Source organism: Lagopus muta, chromosome 4, assembly GCF_023343835.1.
Source record: "Lagopus muta isolate bLagMut1 chromosome 4, bLagMut1 primary, whole genome shotgun sequence".
Classification (NCBI taxonomy): domain Eukaryota; kingdom Metazoa; phylum Chordata; class Aves; order Galliformes; family Phasianidae; genus Lagopus; species Lagopus muta.
The window spans coordinates 66767691-66792284 of NC_064436.1; the positions used below are offsets into that span (position 1 = coordinate 66767691).

At 35.6% G+C, this 24594-nt stretch overlaps 1 long non-coding RNA gene across 1 annotated transcript; it reads right to left on the reverse strand.

Annotated features, from left to right (window-relative positions):
• Positions 1 to 232: 232 nt before the first annotated feature.
• Positions 233 to 24594, reverse strand: LOC125692080 (uncharacterized). The gene is made up of 3 exons (XR_007376438.1): positions 24482 to 24594; positions 23906 to 24072; positions 233 to 756 (listed from the first exon to the last, which is right to left on the reverse strand). It is a non-coding gene; the product is annotated as an uncharacterized LOC125692080 (long non-coding RNA).

Consider the following 24594-nt stretch of genomic DNA (forward strand, 5'->3'; position numbering starts at 1 on the left):
TAATAAGGCTCCTTGCCTCAGGGGAATAACCTTGCTTTCCCAAAGGGGACCCACGGGAACTAAATCAAGGCCAGGGATTGACTAGAATGCTGGGCATCCATTGCTGTGCTCAGCAGTGAGCAAAGTGAATAATTCTGAATGTGAGACTCTAATTGGAGCTGACAATGTTTATTTCCTGGAAAGAAAATTCAGATGACAGGGGTGACTCCATTAATAACTTAGCAGAACTTAATCTTTGTTCCAGATATGTATTTTCCCTATCTGCTAGAAATACAGCACTCTCTTATTCTGTTCCATTCTAGACAGATCAGTTGTCAGTAATATAAATACAGTTTTGACATGAAATGTTAAGATTCTTCATATTTGTCATTTTTCTGTAGTTATTGCATATTGGTTTTACATGCAGTTTACATGAGTATTCATGGTATCTAAGAAAACTCACATCACTGGTTCTGTATTGACATAGAATCATTTCTAAGTAAAAATTAATTCTTATTGAATTCCATCTAAGAAATCTTAAATTAAAGAAAAATCTTAAATTAAGAAAAAATGAATCTATTTCAGTGGTGTGGAAAGAAAATATTTTGTAATTGGTGTAGTTCTCAGCTTTAGGCAATTCAAAAAAATATACAGACTTTCTTCCCTCTTTCTTTAAAGATCCATAGTTTTAATTCATATTGAAGATGGGCTGGAAGAATTAAGTATTGACATATGTATGCAGCAAGTATACTTCTTTGGAGTGTGGAAAGGATACTCCTGAAAAAAAAAAAAAAAAGATAAGTCTTTGTTGAGTTCTGCTTATGGCTGATGGATTCAAAGATATATTCTTCTAAATGTTAATAATTTAAAACCATGGAGAATGAGATGATGCTGACAGCCCGCATTTCTAACACTAAATCTGAAATGAGAGTGACAATCAAAGAGACCTCTAATTCCATTTTCGTAGACAAAATATTCTAAGTAGTACTGCTACAGAAATTGTATTAGAAGCCCAGAGCCTCAATCTTACTCAGAAGTCCCTAAAAATATAATTGTGGAGAAGATGAGTTAGAATCTGGAGCCTACAGTATGTGAAAACTTGTGCTATTACCAGTTCTCACACAGCTATCTTGGGCTGTGCTGTTGCAGAGCTGCATGATTACTACAAACAGCCTATGCCTGAATATAACTCTCTACTCACTCCAAGATGGAATTTGTCATCTTGTCCCTAATGCAGCCATTAAGGCTTCCTCTTTGCAGAATTAGGCAGCCTTTAGAAAGCAGCTGGATAATTAAAAGCAAATTCTTTATATGCCATCACAGCAGGATTATCAAGGACACAGAGTAGAATAAACATGCAAATTTCCTATGGACTGCTCTGTATGTTGAAGTTTTAAAGGACCTAGTGTGAATGATATAATTTGTGTAAAATATAACAAAAATATCATCATTATTGCCCATATTAAAAAGATTTGTATCTATTTTTACACACTAAATTCTGGCTGAAGTCTTGGGAGCACTTCAGGAGAGCTAGGGCAAAGCTGTAGCCGCACCACAGTAGACTGAACATTGCATCCTCCTACTTAATAACAAGGCATAGTACAATGTTCTATCACTTTTTTCAGGGGTTACTGTATTAATATAGTGACTATTTGCAATGTAATACATCAATTAACATTATACCTTGGATTAAATATATATTTATTGGCTTGAAGGATAAAAACACTAGGTATCATGTGCTTATTAAAGCAGCAATTTTATATTTTTTGTTATCTTTATAGTTTTATCTTTACAGTTTTTGTTATTTTTGCACACACATGCATATATATATGCATAGATCACTTTTTAGCTCATTCAAATGCTTTGTCTTTTATGACATATTAATGTATTTTTTCTTGTGGTTTAATAGCACTGCTGGGTTAACTGGAACACTTCTGCAGTGTGTTTGAAATTAACGTGGTGCCATGCAGCTGACAGAGGCAAAATCCCTGTGTTCAGTATTCAGATTTTTCCATGAGGTACCTCCATGTTAACTAGTAATTTTCCATACTCCTCTTATTCATGCAAGTGGATTTGCCTCTCAATTCCTATTGATAGAAACAGAAAATGAGATAAAACATTTACACTGAACATATATTTTTTTGGATTATATATGTGTGTATATTTTTGTTTTACATTGTTTTGTTTTATTGTCCATTAAAATGTGTATACCCTCAGTTTCAAACTGAATAGAGATTTCTGATTTCCCAAGAAGTGTCTTAATTATGTTAGCTATATAAATTACTTGGCACCCTACATATGCTTATATATATATATAAGTATGTTTATTTCTATTTTTATGTGGTTTTGACAAATTTGATCAATGAATAGTTAGCATAATCACGTCTATCAAAAAAGAAGCAAATGCCAATACATACTGTATTAAAAGCAAAGAGGGCTGACACAGACAGAAAGTAGCAGCTTCTTAAGTTAAAATTTAGCTAAAACTTCAAGCAGTAAGTTGATCTCTGCATCATCATGTTGTAAATTAGTGGCAAAGAGGACATCCAGTCTTTTTGGCTGCACAAAATAAATAATAGGCACCAATCATGCCTCTCATTTAAATGTGTTACTTAGAAGAATATTCTTTCAGCATCTCTGTTAGGTCAGATCCTGAAAACTGTAGGAAAGTCATGTTCCCCTGGCTTCACTGAAGTTTCTTTCCTATTTTGGCAGGTTTTCACAACAATATATATGAGGAACTATTGGGATGTCAATGGTGTAACCTGTATAAATAAACAACCAGAAGAGTTGTATGCCCTCACCAGCTGAGGCTGTTACTCATCTTTTCTTTGACAGTCTTCCCATCAAACAGGATTAGAGTTCGATATGGTTCATTTGTGTCTTAGTGGATACCTTAAATAGTTAACATAGGAGCAAAATGGGCTGTTACCCTGAGAAAATGCCAGTTGATGTATTTGATCCTTTTGAGCAGGATTCACCATTCCAAACAGACATATTGACAACAAAACTCCATTGTAAAATTTGGTTTTAGTTGAAAAGCATTCAATCTTTAGAGTTAAAAATGATACATAGCTGCAGGAATCATATCTGGGGAAGGCATTTCAAACCTTTTAAGATACGTAGTTTTGTTGCCAAGGAGAACCTTAAAATACACTGTGAGACTGAGCCTCAAAATAGGTCTATCTTCAAACAAAGTATAAATGTATGTCTCAAAAACTGTTAATAAGACTGTGTTTTCTTTCCAAAAAGAAGTAAGACTAGGTAGGTATTGCCCATTTGTTCATTTGCCAAGTAAGTGTATTAATAGGACCACATTCAGCACTTTTTGAAGAATTTCTTATTACAAATTTGCAAGTGCTCAAGTCTTCTGGCAGATAATTGTGTTTTAAACTTTAAATACTTTCATGATGAATTTTTTTGAGACAGGTGGTGGTTTGATTAAATTTTTAAGAACTCTGATTATGCAAAGAATATGAAAAGTATTGCATACATTTGTAAGCTATTTCTTAATAACATTTAAACATATTCTTCATGAAGTATGTTTTGGGGCTTGGAGAGTAACGTCCAATTTCTTTTTTAGGCATTACTATTTGGTTGTGTTTAGGTGGGATAAAGTTAAGTTAATTTAGGGCACGTATCAGAGATTCATCTTTGTCAGAAAGCAGAGTTTTACAAAACTTCAAGAATTTTTTTGCTTCAGTCTCATGGGATTTTATTTATATATTTATTTGTGATGGTGATCTGGGTTTGTTGTTGCTGGTTGTTTTTTTTGTTTTTGTGTGTGTGTGTGCGCGCGTGGAAGATTTAATTATACTGGTCCTCTAAATAAAAAATGAGCTTAGTACTATTCAGACATCATACCATAGCAAGAATCTCAAATATTCACATATCAGAAAACCTGATTAAACTGTAAATTATCATACATTTAAATATCCCAGTAGAAAGATTTAGTGAAAGAAATTCACTCCGATCAGATGTTTCATAAGGAGCATCGAGCAGTCAACAATACCTATTCCAACCAACATCTGAACAGTGAAAAAACACTTGCAATTCAGGCATGGATCTATAGACTCACCATGATTAACAGACAGCCTGGACATTTTACTCCAAAATGTATCAGTACTGTTTTTGTGATTGTTGGATTGACATGGAAAGCAAAAAAAACCAACCAACCAACCAACAAAACAAACCAACCACCTCTCATCCACTTACTGATAAGGTACACATATAGAATAAATTGCCATCTATAGTTGGTAACTTTAAAATGTACCCTGCAATGAATATCCTTTGAGTGTGAGCCTAAGTTTCTTTACATAGGAGAAGTAGGGGACTGCCTGGAAGCATTCAAGGCCAGGCTGGATGGGGCTATGAGCAACCTTGTCTAGAGGTGCCTCTGCCTATAGCAGGGGGTTGCAACTAGATCATCTTAAAGATCCCTTTCTACCCCAACCATTCTATGATTCTATGACTCTAAAATAGAGATTATCTGGGCCAGTAGAACCAGTCTTAACATAGAAATTTCCTTGATCATACTGGACTGCTCCTGAGCCAGAAAGAAATCTTTAGAGTTGTTAAGCTGATAAGAAGATCACATGACATTGTTGACAGCTCTCAGTGATGCCCTCAATTTACTGGGATACTGTTTATGGGCAATAGCTGAGAATTTCTATTTATTTATCTCTCCACTGTGAATCTCCTCAGGCTTTTGACAGAGAAAATACTCTGAAAGAAAAAAGCAATTTTTAAAGCTGGAAAACATGAATAGGACTGCCTCAAACAACAAACTCATTTGCTCTGCAAAAGTTAAGAGAATTCCTCCACAGTTAAACTGTTGGAGTATTCCTCTCAGCCTTAATGAATGAAATTCAGGATCTAGCGCAATTAGAGATAGTAAGAGATGAGAAATTTTTCTGCTTCAGAGCTCCAGAAAGTGAGTTTCTAAACCGGAATCTCTAACACCCTTGGTAAGATTCTTGACAGGATGATCAGTGCTGGAAGAAGTAACTACTAGAAAATTTACATTGCTGGTCTTTACCTGTTATGCATTTTTTTGCCACTCGTCTTGATATATCCAGTGTGAGCACACAGTTCTGGCTTTTGGATATATTAAACTCATCCAAAAGCTAGCTACAATGTGTTGTACATCCTTATTTGTACATGGCATGGATTATATACCTCTTGGTAAAGGAAGGTGACAGTTATCCCCATAACATACATTACTTGGAAGAAAATTTAGTACCAAGGGAAGAGATGGAAGAAAATGCTAGATAACTCGTTGCTGGGGATACAAGAAATGAAGGAGAAGGAAAACAAACAAACAAACAAACAAAACAGAAACTACAAAACTAGTTATTCTGACAGTGGCTGCATTCCTATTCCAAGACAACTGGCAAGGCGCTGAGAACAATCCACCAAAGATCACAGAAGAATCCCAAAGCTAGGAATAAAAGATGACTAGAAATACTGATGATATTAGAAGCCAGAATAAGCAGCAACCGATAAATAGGAGGTGAAAATATGGCTAAAAAAAATACAAAGAGTTCCCATGGGTAAAAACATATGCTTATCCAAAAGAAAAAAAAAAAATAATTTCCTGTTTTTATTGATCAGTCTTAAACAATGGAAACTTGTGTTTGCATCTTTTTTGTTGTTGTTTGTTTTCTTAAACCACAAATGTCTTTAGCCATCATGTTATCACAGAATGGTTTGTGTTTAAAGCAACCTTAAAGCCTGTGCAATTCCAACTCCTTGTGGTGGGCTGGGTGCTCCCCACCAGATTAGGCTGTGCAGGACACATTCCAACACAGCTTTGAGCATCTTCAGGGATGTGTCACCTACAGCTCTCTGGGTGGCAGTGCCAGTGTCTCACCACTGTCAACGTGAAGAATTTCCTCCTAACATCTAAACTAAATCTCTCTTCTTTTAGTATAAAGTCATGACCTCTTGTATTACCACTGCGCTTCCTGACAAAGCGCCCCTTCCCAGCTTTCTTGTAGACACTTCTGGCACTAAAAGACCACAAAGAAGTCTCCCTGGAGGCCCTTTTTTCTCCAGGCTGAACACTCCCAGTCTCATCCTGTCTCTGTAGGAGAGGTGCTCCAGCCCTCTGAGCAGCCTCATGGCTCTTATAGACCAATTCCAACAGCTCTTGTGGGGTCTCACCACATTTCTGTAGAATACAAAGTATTAAAATCTTCCAGTGAAATATGTTCTAGTGAAGCATAAAAACCTACCTATGTGAGCTACCTATAGTACCTATCTATGAAGTCACACCAATACAGATGCAATATTCATGCTCATTTAATATGCAGACTAAAAGTATAGGCTGCAAAATATTCTTATATACAATGAAATATAGAAAACAGTTATGCCCTAGAAACTAGAGATTGGCACAATAATGTTTTTTCATTGCAAGAATTTCTTTAATTATAAAATTGTATACTTTTTTATACTTCTTTCTGAATTATGTAGAACTGAAGATGACCATATTGCATTCTTGTAATAGTCAGTTAACTAATACTTTTTTTATTTGAATACATTTGTATCCATGCTTTCTTTTTATTTGCAGATTGTTGATAGAATTAGATACATTTCAGAATGCTTTCTTTCAATTTAGTTACAAAATCACAAAAAAAAAATCATAAACAACATTGAAAGTATTTTGATTTTTGAGATCAGTGAAATATATTTTTCAATTTAGGAACCTCCTAAGTCACTTAAAAACATTCACAAGGGCTGAGGAAAACAGACAAATGAATTCCCAGTTCTCTCTGGTGCACTGCACCTCATTCAGGGAGTTGTTTCCACAGATTCTAAGCCTAGCTATAGACCTATAATATTTAGCAATACTTGATCTGAACTTTGAGTCCAAATTAATAATGCTTTCCTTGCTACTAGACTGTTCTCACACCTCTCAAAAATGCAGCTATTGACCGTGCACAGCAATAGCAGTCCATAACTGCAGGACTGCTGAATGAAGACGTTCCTAAAAATCTTATTTTCAGTTAATTGTGTACACAGTGGGACACACACCAGCACCTCTGCAAATGTATAATTGGCTAAGATTGCTTAACTGCTGAAAATGTGTGAACTGATTCTTGAGACCAAACCTGTGGCCAAGTTGGAGTCAAAGTCATCAGGATCAACAACTACCTCAATGACATGAAGTGCATTACTGTCAAGCCTGAAGTCTTTTCACCAGACGTGCAGTCAATAAAACTAGGAAATCTTTAGTTACAGAGTTTTCCTCCGTGTTCAAAGATGAGACAGATTTCTCCACAGGGTGATTCCTCCCTTCCTCAAGTGTTAGATGACCTGTCTTTCAGGAGCACCCACGTTTCAGACAAAAATTGTTTTTAACACTGTGAAAAAGTAAAGCATTTCACCCCAAAGCTTTTAGTTATGAACAACTGAAACAAATGTGTGGTCAAAACTCTGTTTCTGTAAAGAAAGACCATGACACAAAACAAGAGGCAGTCAACAACAAAGAACAAAAGCCTCTTTGGTCCAGATGAATTAAGAGTAACCAAAAGACAATCTTGTAATTTAAAATGATCAGAAAACTTAACTAAAGGCAGTGTCATCTTCCTGGGATTCAGTGTCTGCAGTTCAATCAGTAGATGGTGGTGATACAATTCTCAACTACAATTCAAGACGCAAAAAACTTGCCAGCTATAAATTTACAAACTACAAGATTTTAGTGCACATTCAGGTGTTCTTTCATCCATCAGAAAGCGAAGTTGCAAAATTTCTGAAATATATATTAAGAGGTCTTGCTGGAAGTCTGCTGAATATTTCATTTTCAATCATCTAAAATTGTAGTTACAAAAGAATGCCTTTAAGCTGAAAATGTAGCTTTACAAGCAGAACAGCCCATTTAGGGAAACGACCAATGCCTTTCCTCCTATTTCTGCATTTCCAAGAGAATACTTCTAGCAGCTGGCTCTGCAGTTTTCATTTTTTAGTGTCCTATAAGATCCTGCTTGCTGAAAAATATTGCCAGTTACTAGTCACATAATCTGAAGACCATATACTTTATCACTGAGTGGCAGAATATGTATATATACATTAGAAAAAAACTGCTGACTCCAAACATGTTTATTGCCACTTTGAAGCAACTGCAGAAGGTCAAATACACAATGAAGTAAACTCAGATTTACCTAGGACAGAACAAACTTGATTGTGACATCTGGTAAAGACTGACATTACAACATTCAAGCCTGAATATAGCATTCATAGAATCTTCAAGGTTGGTAAAAACCTCTAATACTATCCAGTCCAACCATGCACCTAAATCAGGTCTGTCAGTACAACATCTAAGCACTTCTTGAACACCTCCAGAGATGGTGACTTCACCATCTCCCTGGGAAGCCTGTGCCAGCGCCTGACCACTCTCTCAGAGAAGACTAAGAGCACCTGAGTCCAGTTCACCCTGGCCTTGAAAGTCTCCAGGGACAGGGCATCATCCACATCTCTGGGCAACCCATTCCAGTGCCTCATCACTCCACTGTAAAATAAAATTCTAAGGATTTATCCCTTCTGTTTCTGCTATATATATAGGAGGTAAGATAACCAAGGATGGACAGTGTTACGTAAGGTAAAGACAGAAGGAAAAAAGAGAAAAACTGTTCAGATAAGAAAATATCTCCAAATTTTGCTTTCAAGGTTTCTTGACAGGGGAAAAGAAAGATGTCTTAAGTTCCTGAGAAAGTTAAAGAAAATTGATAAAAGATATGTATCGAGGAGGATTACAATGATCTGAAAAATGTAGCAGCTTGGAAATATCCTTTAGCAGTTCAAGGCTTCAGAGCTTACGCTGATTCAAGATGATAAATTAATGCTTACTTGCAGTTACACAATAGAATACACAATGATTTCCAAGAGTTCAAGTCTTGATCTGGGTTTTAGATACTTTTTATTTATTTTTCATAGTTACAGGAAATATGAAAGATTCACATAAAATGAAGAATAAGAAAAAAATCTCTTATTAGTTTTATTCAAGCTAACATTAACCACATGTTCTCTTATGCATTACATAAACCTCTGAACTTCAGAAAATAAAGATTCAATAGTAGTTTTAATATTTATAAAAAATGTATCATTTTAATGTAGGAACTATTTCGTTTTTCCTGTTCTTATTCTTTTAAAATTACAAAAAGGGAAAAAAAGAACAGAACATTTTCATTAGTAGAAACTCAACTTTCGGTTGCACATCAAACAGTGAAAGAGGGAGCTCAAAAGTTGTATGTACCAACTTTGTAGCTGGAAACAAGAAGGAAAGGAAAACAACGTTGTCTACTTCTCAGTTCTCATTGTCCTTTCCACTCATTAAGAAATGGGGAATAAAATCCAAGTATGGAAACATTGGTAATAAGCAAGTGGGTCTGGATGCCTCCATTTGCACTCAAAGAAGGCCTCTGGAAAAAAAAGATCCACTTCTCAGCTCCCCTGATCCTCATGTTTCAATCCATCATCAGGAAGTAGTACCGTAAACTCATCCCTAATTCACCTCTAATTTTCCTGTGTCAGGAATGTTCTGCCACCCAGATCCCTAAGATAAAACACAATAACCTGATTTTCTTTTTCCTACACTATTCATACCCTACGTTAACAGGCAGAAAAATTTATTCCATGGATGTGGAGCTGCCCCATGCCTATGCACCAAAGAGAAGGAACTGCTGACACAAGCAATCCATTTTAGTATCTTTTTTTTTTGAAGAAAGGAATGAGGGAGTCCTCCTCAGTTTCCTTCTTCTAGCATACTCTGACTGGGAGCAAGAAACAGGAACCTTCTGTCAAAAATGATTATTCCTCATCTTCACTTTAAAACCTTACCTGAGGCTCCAGGTGATATATGGGCCTCCTGTGTAGAGCCTATTCAAATAGTAAAGATGAACAAAGCTCTCCTCCTGATATAGAGACCAGCATAGGAACACATCTTCTGTGTGGCATGAAATACTTACTATTTTGGGGTCCTGATAATCTCAGTGATAGCAGACACCCTTTATACCTCCTGAAAATCCACTCTTGCCAAGGAAAAAACGCTTTTCTGAATATCTCACATCTGAAATCTTACAAAGGTGGTAGTACCACAGTACAGACATTACAGATAGGAAACTGGAAGATTTATTAATTCACTTGAAGCTGCAGAATGAGTGCAAAGTAAAGGAAAAGAGTTTCAGGGGTGAATTTACAACAGAATATAAAATAAGACAGAATGTATTCTCTGGCCCTGTGAGTAAAAAGCACAGCGAAAATAATGGTGGCTGAACACTTTTCTCTCAGGGAAAAGGTCCTGCTTCAATATGGCTATGGAGAACAGCCCTTGGATGCTGTTATACAAATGTGTTCAGCCACTCTCTGGAAGCATGCTAGATAGCCTAGGTCAGTACAATGCCAGGGAGGAATTATCAGGAAAGCCAATATTTATGTGCAATGACCAGGAACAGTGAGCACATTTTTGTGGTTAAAGCTGCAGTTGAAGAAGATTATAGTAAAAACAAACAAACAAAAAAAAAACCAAGATATTGGCATGAGCTACTGTTTCAGCCATTCAGCTGGAAGGGTATACACAAGATGGAGGCAGAGATACACGCTCAAAGGTGAAGAGTCAATAGGTATCAGACACAGTAAAAGAAATTCTTGTAAGATACTGTAATTAAAACCTTACAGTTGGACAAGGAACACAGTATATGACAGAATTGCTATCTGCTAAGATTTTCTAAACAAGACTTAACTTGGTCACCTGTTGTTGGGATCAGACATATATTTCAGTTTTTGCATTTAGTTAAAGCTTCACACTGCTTTTTGGCTGTAGATGACCAGTCCTTTCAAAGCTGTTTGTATTTCTGCAAAAGTACTGTTCTAATTCTGCTATGTTCAACAGCAGTAAATACATGCACAATCTTGCTACTAAGATTCCTCCTTTGTGCCAAATATCACCAACTGATGACTGAGACAACACAGACAGATCATGAAACAATTTCAGAAATATAAAGCAGCAAGAAGATAAACTCAACTCACTGTATGACTATATATGTCGTAAAGATGAGTGAGACAGGTCAAGCATGAAAATCAAGTCAGCTATGAATCCTACAATATGACTGTAACAGTATGGCCCTCAAATATGAGATCAGAAAAAAAAAAAAAAAAGACCATTTAACATCTTCAGATGTGCTCACTGTTTTATATATAGCAACATGTTACACAGCTATGCTAGGAATATTTAATTTGAAATTTAATTCTCATTAGCACATTTCTTGACTGAGGAACATAGCAAAAGGTGGAAAGGATGCTGGCATGTTACAAACCTCACAGTAGTGCCATAAAATCTTAGCTGACAAAACATGAAACTAATGATTTGATTAATGCTGTTATCAGAGTAGGTTTACCCTTAGAAAATTCAACAGATCAGGGCACTAATTTTATGTCTTCTCTGTTAAATGAGGTATGCAAGCTTTTAAAATTCCCCCTTCACACACAGTTTCCTATCAGCCAGAAACAGATGGGCTTGTAGAATAGTTTAATCAAACACTTAAGCAGATGCTAAGAAAATTCATCAGCAGTGAACCAAAACATTGGGATAAATTGTTACCTTTTGTTTAGTTTGCCTATAGGGAGGTCTCTCAATCACAAATTGAATGCTTCCTATACCTTTCAAAAAATGGTCAGGAGACAACTGAGCAAATTGTGTCATTTGTGAATTACCCAACATTGATAGCATCATATTTTCACCCAGATATCATCCTTTTTAATTTTGTTGTTCAGACAACTAAATCAAAGCCATGATCCTGCAGATAGATCCACACATCTAGAAGGATATAATATATACATGAATTATTTTCTATGATTCTATAATAGTAACAGTCAGAATAGGGATGGAGAACCTTGCAAGAGGAAACAGAAGGATTAAATCTTTTTAATTTTTGAATGCAAATGGAGAAATAGATGATGAACTGGTAGACGAGTGAATATTTGTCAATGATTCCAAATGCTTCAGGTTATCAATAAACTGTGGTGTTTTTTTTTTTGGCATCTAGCTCAACACAAGGAGAAAAAGTAAAACCAACCCCATGTACAGAGAGATTCATCAGAAGTACACAATTTGGAGTTAGAAATCAGACCAACACAGCGTAGAAGCTCTTTGTTCTCACAAACAAAGTAGACAGATAACCATCATTACAACCTAGCTGAGGGTCAGCACAGCTTCTTTGCTGTCTGTTATTGTCACTCAGAGGATTTTCCAAATTAGAGTCTAAATATCCTTTTTCAAAGAAATGTATTGCCTTTTCCCCCCAAGGAATACTATGGCTAGTGTAGTGTAGTAGATGAGACAGTGCACAATGGAAAAAGTCCCTTTTACAAACCTGTTCAACTTATCAATGAAAGAGCTGTTATTACATCTGCTGAAAAGATTGGACTCTGAAGTAAATTCACACATTCTTTTTTTAAATTTTCATCCTGCTAATCCATTTTTCTACTTGTATGGGACAATTTCATGTTGAGCATAGCATTTATTACTGCTTCTCCATATTATACGCTTCTTTACCCAGGAGGCTATTGCCTTCATGATGAATTATCCAGCTGGACTTCTCAGGTAATCAGCTCTCACAATGGTTCTCTTTCAAAATTCACATATCTGTGAGCAAATGACAAAAGCTGAAATAAAACCCTGAGTACCTGACACTTCGCTTTAATTGCACATCCCAGGCTTTTACTTTAAATGCCCAGAAAATTTACCTTTATTATACTGTTTAGCTTAAATACTGCTCCCAGATTAACATGTAATTTAAAAGCAACTATCATTTTCCTCTTGTAGAAATTATTTTCTCACAGTAACATCCCTCAGAGTTGCTAGAAATATTCTTGCTATACAAAGCAATAAATGTTTGCAGATATGAGTTACATTATAGTTTATGGTGATTAAAACATGAAATAGAATTTGTTATCTGGTCTTTGAGACTCCTGCAGTAATTTGAAGCAGACAGACCTAATGGCAAATAACGATATTTATGCCCCCTTTATCCTTAGGACTACTAAGGAAAAAAGGACTACTAAGGGAAAGCTAATATCTTTTTACATAGATACCTAGGAGATATACTGGGTTTTCTGTTATCTTCATCTGTGTTGCGCATTTCGTTAAGCACTATGACCAGCATCCTACTGAAGAAGGGCCAAGATAATGAATAATCATACTTCTATTTTGGGGGGGAAAAAAATATGTATCTGTTCTTCATGATTGTTGGCTTTTTATCAGGTATAAGTGATAAAGTGCACTCTCCAAATGGAAAAATCTCATGCATAGGCATCCTGTAAATCAGGTGTCTTTAATTTTAGGACAACAACTATAAACACAGATCCAAGAAGAAACTAAAGGATCAGGCCATCACCTCAAAGGAGCCCTAAAGAATATCCATGTGCTCCCTCTAGGCTGAGAGACATGGGAGTGGGAAAGGCATATTCACAGCAGACCTATATACTCCATGAAATGCCTCAACAGAAGAAACCAATGTGTATCTACACCAGACAGTAAACAACTCTAAAATCTCCTCACAGGAATTGTTTTTCTCACTGTAAGCCATTCTTAGACACTGTATTGCAGAAAGTTAACAAAAAAACTAATGCAAAATTCTCTCAAAAGCATTCCAATACAGAATGTGATTTCATTTTTTATTGTCACAGCTTTTATTTTGTATGTAGATGAACTAGAAAACTTGACAGATACAGTTAAAGGCGATTGTTCTGGAGTTCTTGCTCAGTTCTTTTCACATTAGACATGTGACTGTGATCATAGGAATTTGTTTATGCCTCTGTCAGCAAATATAGTTTAGACTTTCTCTGAAAACATTCATCTCAACTAATCTCAGGCATAAGGGTTCAGTCACTGAGCTTGATTTAACTGAACGCATCTAGCTACTCCATTCTTATGCCCATATTTTTGCTTAGTGCTTGAGGTCACTGTATGTGGGCTCTGAAGGGAATAAAAAAATAATAAAAAGATTTAAAAAATTTCATAGCTACATAGACACCACAAGAAGAAGCTGTTCATATCATGGCTGAAACTTGAAGCTGGTGGGAGTTTTTCATCCACTGACAGAGAGACAGTCCAAAAGCATAAATTTTAGTGCTTGAAAGGATTTATCTAGTAAAGCAACATTGAAAGAACTCTTGTAGGTCCAGACCAACTGAAAAATTCAAGTTATAATATAGGAATCACTTATGTCCCCCATCTGAATACACGTGTTGAAGAAAAAGACACAAACATGGCATAGGAAAACATTAAGCTCTTTTTCTTTTTTAGTCTAGCAGATAGCTCTGATCAGGAACACACACAGGACTTTCCAAATTATTTTTTCACTCAAGCTGTATTTGTTACCGTATACGTATTCAGTACCATCCTATCTATTTAGGACACATCCTCGTTATGTAAAAGATTGAAACAGAATGGTGCTTTTATGAATGAAACTCATTCATCAGTTTTTGGCACATTATCCTTTCTAGATTAGAGTTGTTCAAACCTTTCTTTCATGAGGTTCAAGTACACTCTTAAGAGAGCAACACAGCACCGTAATTTATTCCTTTATTTTGCATAACACTTGTGTTTTTTGTTTATTTTAGGGGGCATTCTTAATGTTGTGTAGAAAATGAGCATTCCTAACGTTGGGAAATTTCTGCCCTCCATTGTAGCACCTTTAGTTTCAGAGTTCAGTAGATCTAGTTTTAAACTGTTATGTTTGGGAAAGAAAGAGGACTATTCACGCTTCATTTCCACAGCACATCCACACCCTTTTTAGACTGAGCTATTAATTTACCCTAACTACATAAGAATTAGAGGAATAATCATTTTATAGCATTAATCAAAAGACCTACAGACACTTTCAGTAGAGTCAGCATAATCATTGAGTAAGTTATCTCATTCTACACCTTCCATTCTGATTTCCAGTATATAACACTTTGAAATAACAATTTCCACTTGATAACAAGCCTTAAAAATGGGCTGTCAAAGTCAACCTATGATATTGTGAATTCCATTTTAACTTAAGGGAAAAAAAATTTAATGATTTCTCATTGTAAACTTTAGATAGACATAAAAAAGGAAGGATGTGAGAAATCACAGTTTAAAATCCTAATAATGTTGATTAATTACTAATAAAAGTATTACATTATAATCTCATAAGATATTGAAAACTTCGAACTCTTTATATAAAAACTTGCTACCAGGACACACATTTTATCAGTTCCAGATCACTTTTGTTCTTAGAAGAGAAAATATCTTTATAGCACACATAAAACTTTCTATTTGGAGAAATTGCTCCCATTTCTGGTGACATTGACCTCTCTTATGCCGCAGCTAACAGCAACACAAGGGAAGACCTTTAGTGCACCATCTCTAACAGATTTCATGACTTGGTGGTTTTTTGCAGATAATCCACTGAAATCAAACTATCACTAATGAACAGCTTCCTTTCAAGATGGGAGCAAACCAACGATAGGACTAAAAACTCCATAAGAAGATGTTCTCTATTTTGAACAGAACATTGTTTTTTCTAAGAGCATCCACATGAATGAAATTTGTCTCAATTTACTTCTTCCCTACTCCTGCTGTTTTCCTAGTCATACCTGGAGCCTGGGCAATTCATTACACAAACACATTTGTATGTTTTAATACAAATTTGTCTAATTATGCTCTGGATTTGTCAGCAAATCCATTTAAGTGGTCATTTCAGACACATGCTAGCCCAGAGAGACAGATTTCCTGTGTATGGGAGCCACAGCTGTTGATTTCTCAGCTACCAACAGCACTTTATCAGCAGCATTATATTCCCACAGCTGATGACTAACACTTCTGCATAACTACTTGAAGATAGTGTGAGGTACTACAATGTTTAAATACCTCAAACAGATATGAAAAACATCACAGAGAGATAAGTAACCAGTCTTGATAGACAGTCCTGTTATTCCTATCCAGGACTATAAGAATTGCATCCAAAATTTCATATTATCATTTAAGCAAACAAAGTAGAGAAGATAGAGAAGATGCTTCATGGAAAAGATGTGTATTGCTGGATCTGCCAAAAGTTACATTTTCCTACTGATTTTTCTGTTAGCTCTAATTTAAAATAACCGTTTCATTACACTGCCAAGAATTCCTTTATATTTTATAAACCAAGTCCATAATTTCAATTCTCCATATAATATTTTTCTATAGCTATTTTTCAGTTAGCTATAGCTTTTCAGTTATCCTTAGTCAGTTATCACAAAAAGCAACTCCCTCCACTAATCAACAAGTGAAAAAATTCACAGCTTCCTTGAATGTTGTGAGACGTCAGAAGAGGGCTTACTGATATTTCATCTGAGCACCTAACATCTCAAAATTTTCATCCTCAAAGTCATAGAGAAGTTCTGATGTATTCATTTACAAGTTGGACAAACATTCAAATAAAAAATATTTATGAAGCTTGTGCAGCAATCCTGAATTTTTTCTATAGTAAGGCATCAAGGAAAACTGGAAGTACTTCAGTAGTGAGCTCTGTTATATTTTGGAATTCTATGCTTTTAAATGGAAAACTCACCCCACCTACCTCAAATCAGAAGTTAACAGAAGTTTTTTTTTGTTTTTTTTTTAGTGCTCAAATGCTGGTTTAAGATCCATAATCTAACAGGAGCATCTAGGACATTACACTTCTCAAAGTGTTTCTCTGATTTAATGTTGCCACTCTACTCTTCCTCTGACCATTTTCTCAAGGGTTATAATAGAAATAGACCAACTTCTCTTGGTGTGGCTTACCATTGTGTTCAATATGACTGGAGTGATTTACCTGTGAAGTAACAGGAAGAATTTTTGTTCAAATAAGTGTCTCTAGTTACCATAATAGCTGTCAGTCCTGTTATTATACCATCTTTGATGATGAAGAGATTGCAAATAGCTGAACTACTTTTGATGGTCTGATTTATTTGATATTATTCTTGACTTTCTTGGTAAATAACCAAGACCTTAGAAGTGTTATAATAGCAGGTTAAGTTCTCACTTGAAAAATTTGGTTTGAGAATATCTGCCCTTAAAATGTTTTGTATTTGTTTTCTTTCCCCTCTCAAAAGTAGCTATCACAACTAAACTGAAATCTGATTTAAGAGAGAATGAGTTATTTTGAAAATATAAATAATTCATAGCTTTCTATTGGCTTTTCACTGAGAAGTTTGCATCTCTACATAATTGCAGCAGTGATCAATAGGAATGATTATTAGAAATTCACTTCATAGCTACCAGTTCAGATCTTGTCCTGAGGAAATGAACTCATGATCTTTCAGCTGGCTGTATACAAAAATCTTTGGCCAGGTAGATTCACATTACCAGCAGAAAAACAATTCAGTTTTGTTATAAAATAATTTGTGCAAGTTTGAAGTGTACTGAGTGATTATTTGATGCATCATTCTGAGGTTCTTTGTTCTATCTTTGTTCTGAGGTTGTTCTTCTTTCAGATTCGTTGTGAAGAATGCTGTGTGTAGGCAGCTAGTTATAAGAAGAGGTGGGATTTTTGCTACAAATCTCCTAAGGACTAAAGCTTCAGAAAATACCTGCCATTTACCACATTCCCTGACAGGTTAAAGCAAGGATCTGTAGAAAATTTGAGCTTAACAGTGTTTCAGTATATACTGTTGGCTCATTCCCCCCTTCCCCTCCTCTCTACTGAGGATGTATCAAACTGTAGACTAATATGTAGTATAAACATGCTGGCTGCCATGTTCAATACAGTGCTTTCAGAAGTTCAGGGAGCCAGAAGCAAATAATCTCTTTCCACATGAAACCTATAAACCCTTGTTTATTCATTTACAAACAGAAGCCAATTACTAAATACAGAGCTAGTATCAGTGATAAAAAACAAAAATGAACAATCTGAGAGGAAAAACAATTCTGAAAGTTAAAGTTCCCATGGCAACGTTGACTTGGACAGCTTGCTACAATAATGAATAATTTCTGTTCTTTTAAGTGGGAGATGAAGGCAGTGAGAACAATGATGGAATGCAAACATGGACAAACACCTACACTTTGATCAAGCATGCTCTGTCATATGCAAGTAACTGAAGATGAAGGTTTTGAAGGTGTTTAGGAAGTATATAATCATCATATGTTGTTTAGTTACCATGTAAATCTACTACTGTTTTTAATTTCTGGTTTGAGGGGTACTCTTGCAGCTGTCAGCTGAATCTACCTTGAACTTCTTTAAGCCAGTCCTGTGGTGGATCACTTCCCAAAAACAAACACTGGAAAATCTGAAAAAAGCTTAACTGCATGTTTTTAGTTGCTTTCTCTATCTGAGTTACGCTTTAGTGTAAACCAAAATAAATAAACAAATCACTACAGCACCTTAATTTAGTGATGTAAGATTCTGATCATCTCCAGCAGGATAACTGGTTCCACATTCCTGAAGTTCAGCTAAAGTTCCCAGAGATAATTCAATATGCATAGCATAAGACCATAAGATAGGCATGGAAATATTTATGAAGTATAATAAAGAGGTTTCGAATGCGAAAGAAAACCAAACAACCACAGAATTGCAATTTTGAGAAACTGTGTGTAAAAGTACTCTTTGTCATATACTTCTGCTTAAATCTTCACTCAAAATTTTCCGTATGCATTGCATCAAGACAATCCAAAAATTGTATTTTATAATAACAGCTTCCTTCCCCAAGATTTTCCTTCATTTTGGAATCTTAAAGCCTATTTGTAAGTCACAGTAAATTTCATCCCATTTTAGCCTTGTTCTGCACTGATATACATGTTATAAGAGGAATGTGCTACCAAATGATAGAGCATTACAGTCCCTATTAGATCTCAATAGAAAATCACAGATGTGTCATTATTTCTTAATAAAGAAAACTATGTATAAAACAGGCACTGGGCTGCAGACAACAGCCTTTCCTCTAAAGGCCACCAACTCTTGTCACAGAAAAGGGGTTTAAGGACAAGATCTCAGACGGATGAAAGTAGAAGACAGTTCCTGGGTCGACAGAGTTCCAAAACTGTGCTTGGAGCCAGGTTACACCATTCAAAGCACCTCTTCAGTTGATGAAAGTAAAATCATTTATCTATACTTGTAAAAGGCTTTTCTGTACAGGAGGTTCTATTCACCTTTCTCTAAAAAGTTAGTCTGCAAGGAAGAGTTGACAAAGGCAAAGCTTGGAAAACCTGTCACAGTTACGATTCAGATTTTGAGAATTGACACAGTGAGTAGAAGGCAAGGAAGGAGACAAGCTTGTCATTCTAATCATCACAAGTTTTATGAAATGCGAATAAACAATTTCAAAGCATTCTATTGTCACAAGTGTCTTTTATACTTATAAGCTGGTAAGCACTCCTACTTGTTCCTTGAAATGTTAGAAATATTAAGCATAAGACATGTATTGCCCTGTGAAGAAGCAGCCTACTATCCTCAATATTATAGATATTTAAACAAACTTCCCCTTTTTGTATGTTGATATTCCTCAGTAATCTGGCAGGGACATAACCCCCTCTCTTCAGCATCCCTCCTCTTTTCCTACTCATGTCTGGTTTCATTTCAGACGTAGAATATAGTACCAAAAAATCATCTCCAAGAGAACGCTACAGTCGCCTCCAGCTGGTGAAGACCTGAGCTTGTATATGACAGTTTCAAAGGTGATGATAGACTGTAAAGCAATGACTCTTTTTCTCTTCAAGGGAATGCAATGAGAGAAACCTTACTCTTAGTTATCCCCCTTCCGTATTTTATTGTTGGGCTTTATTATCATGTTTACTTCCCATTAGTTTAAGCTGCAACTAAAAATTATAGCAAGGTTTTACTTCTATCTCAGCATTTTGGATTTTGCTCTGGGGTCTTCATTACAAATAAAGCATCAAACTAACAGATTAAGCTAGCTATATTTAGCAACCTATAACTTTAGCTTGTGTTTTACTTAGTTGAAAATATGAGCAACTGCTGCTTTCCTGCAAGCAACAGGAAAGAAGAATAAACTAATATACAAATCCTCAACAGCATTCATTATTCTTACCTGACTAAAACATTCTGCTTGGTCTTTCGTTGAAAGATTTTCAAACTGGTTCTGCTTTGAGACAAGCCTATTTCATATATATTTTGAACATAACCCTTTATTACTCTACCCTTAAGTTTTCAACATAGTTGTGATCAAATTGTTTCACTTGATGGTACGAAATTCTAGATTATAACAAATCTCATTAAGCTCAGATTTACACTATACTACTTGGAATTTCAGTTTTGAAACCCAGTTTTCATAAATATCAAACTATATTTGCAGTTACTTGATTTCAAATACACTAAAACTGTGGTTGAGAACATGCTTGTGGCTGTATAGTAAATTCTAGTACAGTTTTTTTTGTCAAAAATGTTATAGTATGCATCTACTACAGATAGACCAATATATCTACACTTCACGAGAAGAACAGTGCACACTCCCCAGAGTACCTTGAAAAACTGAAATATCTCTCCCTTTCCAATCGCTCTAAATATTCATTCCATATTACTCAAACTTCAGTGGACTTCTGAAGTAGAGAAGAGCTCACAAATAATGATTCTTAATAGATAAAGGACAGGCAAATAACTCAGAATGTGGTAAGACATAGGCATATAGAGTCAAGGCAACTTCAAACCCTAGCAGTCTAAACTGTGCATAGATGTTAAAGGTAAACTGTTAAGGCCTCAAGAAAGAGAGTAAGAAATAGAAACTCCAATGTTAGCTGGATTCTTGTGTCACTGCAAGCCTCACTTTTGCCTTGAGTATCATATGCTGTGAAATAAAAATACAATTGTTCAAAAGCAAGGTTTTCAAGCTGTTTGATGTGCTTTGATAGTCCTTGCAAATCAGCCAGAAATTTGTCTTCAGATGTAATTAGATTTTGAAGTCACTTCAGAAAGTAACCTGGATCATTTGAGAGCAGGAGTCATAGCTTAGACTGTTATACTACAGTCATTCCAAGTGGAAAGATGTCATTGTATTTAAGACTCCAGCTTAGTAAGTCTTAGAAACCTTGAAATGAAAACATCGCTTAGTCTGTGCATTGCTATCTTCAATAGTAAGGCATTCAAAGTCTCCTCATTTTGATAGATTGAGTGCATAAAGTAAAAGTTTCTGATCTTAAATGTTCACAAATTAAACAGGCCAGGTGATCATTGTCTCATTGTACCATGATACAGGCCAGCATTTCCTTCAATTTTAAGAAAGCCAACAATAACTCCCATGGGGCAGAGGTCTTTCTCTTTATTTTCCCTGTAGACAATATACATGCAGTTGCAGCTACTTTAAGTTACACTGATCTGAAGAGCTGGAAGCAGCATCCTAAAGGAAACGAGGAAGCAAACTATCTCAATAGCACAACAAAGCATTTTTCCTACTGGAAAACTCTGTACTATGAAGCTACTGACTAGCATAACAATGAATTAAATGTAGGGTTGGGTTGAGTGCTTTTGAAGATCTTTGTTCCCCTGCCTAGAGGAAGAAAGTCAACACCCATCTCTGACAGATACTATAAAGATTGTTAAAGACGGGATGAACATTGCAAAAATTTTATATAAATTCCAACTATCATTGGTCAACAAGCACCTGGGAGTTCTGTACTGCTTTTCAAATATTAAAGTCTGGTAATGACATTTTTTTAATGTATTATGTTGGTATAACTTCTTGGAGAAAAATTTGGAAATTATTTCCTGAACTATGAAGAAATGAAATCCTATCAAGGCATGCAAGCAGGACTGAAGAAACAGCAGAACATTTCATACAGCATTTTAATGCACTATAACATGTTATATGACAAAGCCCATCCCAAATAATAGTTCTCAAGGCCAATGTAAAAGCAAGCATGCTGGATGCATGAGAGGAACCTGCCACCTACTTGCATGCATCAGCAGAACAAAGGCACATCCCATACATGCATTTGGGTTCACTGTGTCTTCGAGCTTGGAGAAAGGTCTGAGGAGTCATGAGATCTCGACCATACCTCCCCCTTTCACAAACTTGGTTAATTAAGGATTGGGCTAACCTAAGCAAGCTAGATACACTAAGTTTCAAGATGCTGCAAAAAGAGAAGATTCGCCATACTGACAACAAAGCAGGGAACTGGGGCTCTCATTTCTGTAGTTTTGCTTAAGTCCAAAAATATTCTAAAATAAAAAAAAGTTGCAGTGAACTGGAAAGTAAAGATTTATGTTTTGTGTTTTCCTTTTTTTTTTTCCCCCCCTCAATATTTATATGCCTTTCTTTGTTTCTGAATTCTACTTCAGTAATCCAGACTGAGTTCTGAAAGGTCTGGGGGCTTCTTTAAATCCTTACCATGCTACCCATCAGCTGATAATTCAAAATTTATGAACGCTGATAATAATATATACTTGTATGAAACTTTAAGGGCAATGCCATTATCTCCTTTAATGTTAGGCTACAATAAAAAAAAGTCACATAAGGTTGATTAATAACTAGCTTAACACCAGCTTTAACATATTAATGTCCCATGATGATGATTCCTTTTCAGTTTCTCTTTCCAGCAGAGAATAAGAGGTATCTCCAAATATCTCTTATAGAGGAAAACTAGGACATACCACATATTTGACTGTTGCTTGCAATACTAGGTTTCTTTTTGTTTTGTTGCTTAAGCTAACAATTCAATTTAAAAAATACTCATAGGATTAAGCTGCATCTAAATTGGTTTTGTAATTATTTTGCGTTTTATAAGAAATACATTAAACCAGCACAAGAAAAAGATGAATCAAATATATCATGCAGGCTATTTTACTCAGATCATAAAATGTGGACAAGTTACAATGAAATAAACATTATTTGCACTTTCCCTTTTATTTTTGCAACTGCTATCAGACTTGATAAGGCAAGAATCATGAAATACAAAAGGTGTTAGGAGGAAAATAATTAAGTTTAACATAGCCAGAAGCCAACACTTCACTACAGCACAGCAGAAATTTTATGTTAATGAGAAGGCACATCTTCTGAAACAGTTTCACAACTTTAAATAACAACTGTTTTTCCTTCTAGGCAAGCAAACAATAAAAGTTATTTTCTAAGTTCTGATGTCCTGCCATGACCTACATATAACTTTCAAAACAGGACTACCAGATAACTTCAGCAGAATTAGACTAGGATCTCAGATTCATTTTTCTTGAAGGTATAATGTTAAGAACCATGTTACACCAAACAAGACTTCAGAGAATCACAGAGGTTAGAAGGGACCTCTAAATATCATCAAGCCCAACTTCCTTAGCAAAACAGATTCCTTACTCCAAGGTCAAAATAGTCCAAGACAAAGAGGGACTGGTCAGTTAATACAGTAGCTGGTATAGAGAAGGATGCCCAAGGAGCACAGAAATGGCACTTGAGAGTCAGAAAAGCAGCGCAGACTCACCCCACACAATCTTAAGTAACCTCACCTCTTGTACTAGCAGTCTCACCCACAGATCTCCTGTGGGAGGATCACACCAAGAGCAAGCACTGCTCCAAGACTATTATTCATGTCACACACAAAGATGCTAAGCACCAATTCTAGTATTGACCCTCAGAAAAGAGCGCTCAATCAATTTCCAGTTAAAATTCAAAATTTAGTCTTGCAAATCAGCTGTTTTTCTACTCACCTTATGTTCTACTTTCTTGACCTTCCCATTCCCAACAAGTTGTGGGCAACATCTGCCATATTTTCATCATTAGAAAAGCTTACCCAACTCATCATCCAAAACCATGACTTCCCAATATTATTGAACACCAAAAAAAAAAAAAAAAAAAACCATAGCAGAGCTATGAGGAATTGAAACTCCATGCATTATTATCTTCCCTTTCAAGTAACACCCCTCCACATGTGGCCTACAGATAACGTTATAATCAAGATCAACATTTCTAATTCACCTTCTCATATTATTTCATAACAGAGCCTTACCTGTTATATGCCATCCTTAGATTAATAGAGTTGTGGTAACAGTAAAGAATATCTAGATCCAAATGAGCATACTTCCTCTCAGTACATATATATAGAACCCAAGACATATTGTCTTTTCCACAAAGGAAATCCCTCTGCTAGTATTTTTCAGATAGGTAACTGATTGTCTGTAAAAAAGACCAGATTTAAATAAACCAAGATTGCTACAGATCTTCTAAATGCAATAAATATCATATTATCTATGAAGAGATAGTGATCACAGATATCCAGCAAAATATCTCAACACCAGGATAAAACTGGTATCATTTAATTGGTATCATTTATAGTTACTGCGCAAAAGAGGGTCTTACAATGTACTCCACAGCCAACTACCTAAAAAAAAAAAAACCAAAACATAGAAACAAAGAAAATAACAAGGAGAAGGAAAAGGGAAATCCCACAAGCCCATAAGAAATTTAGAAGGTTAAACATCCATACCTAGTGTCTATAGGCCTTAATTTCAAAACTATTCTTACCATAAAACAAAGAAACACAAGAAAATTCTATTCAGACACATATTCCAGAAAAAAAACTCACCCACAGAAGATCCCAAGAACTTCTGAATTTATCCATCTTTCTTCTCTTCTTTATCAGTAGCATCCTGCCACCCCATCATTTTCAAAAAACTGCTACAGTGAGCTGGTTTGTAT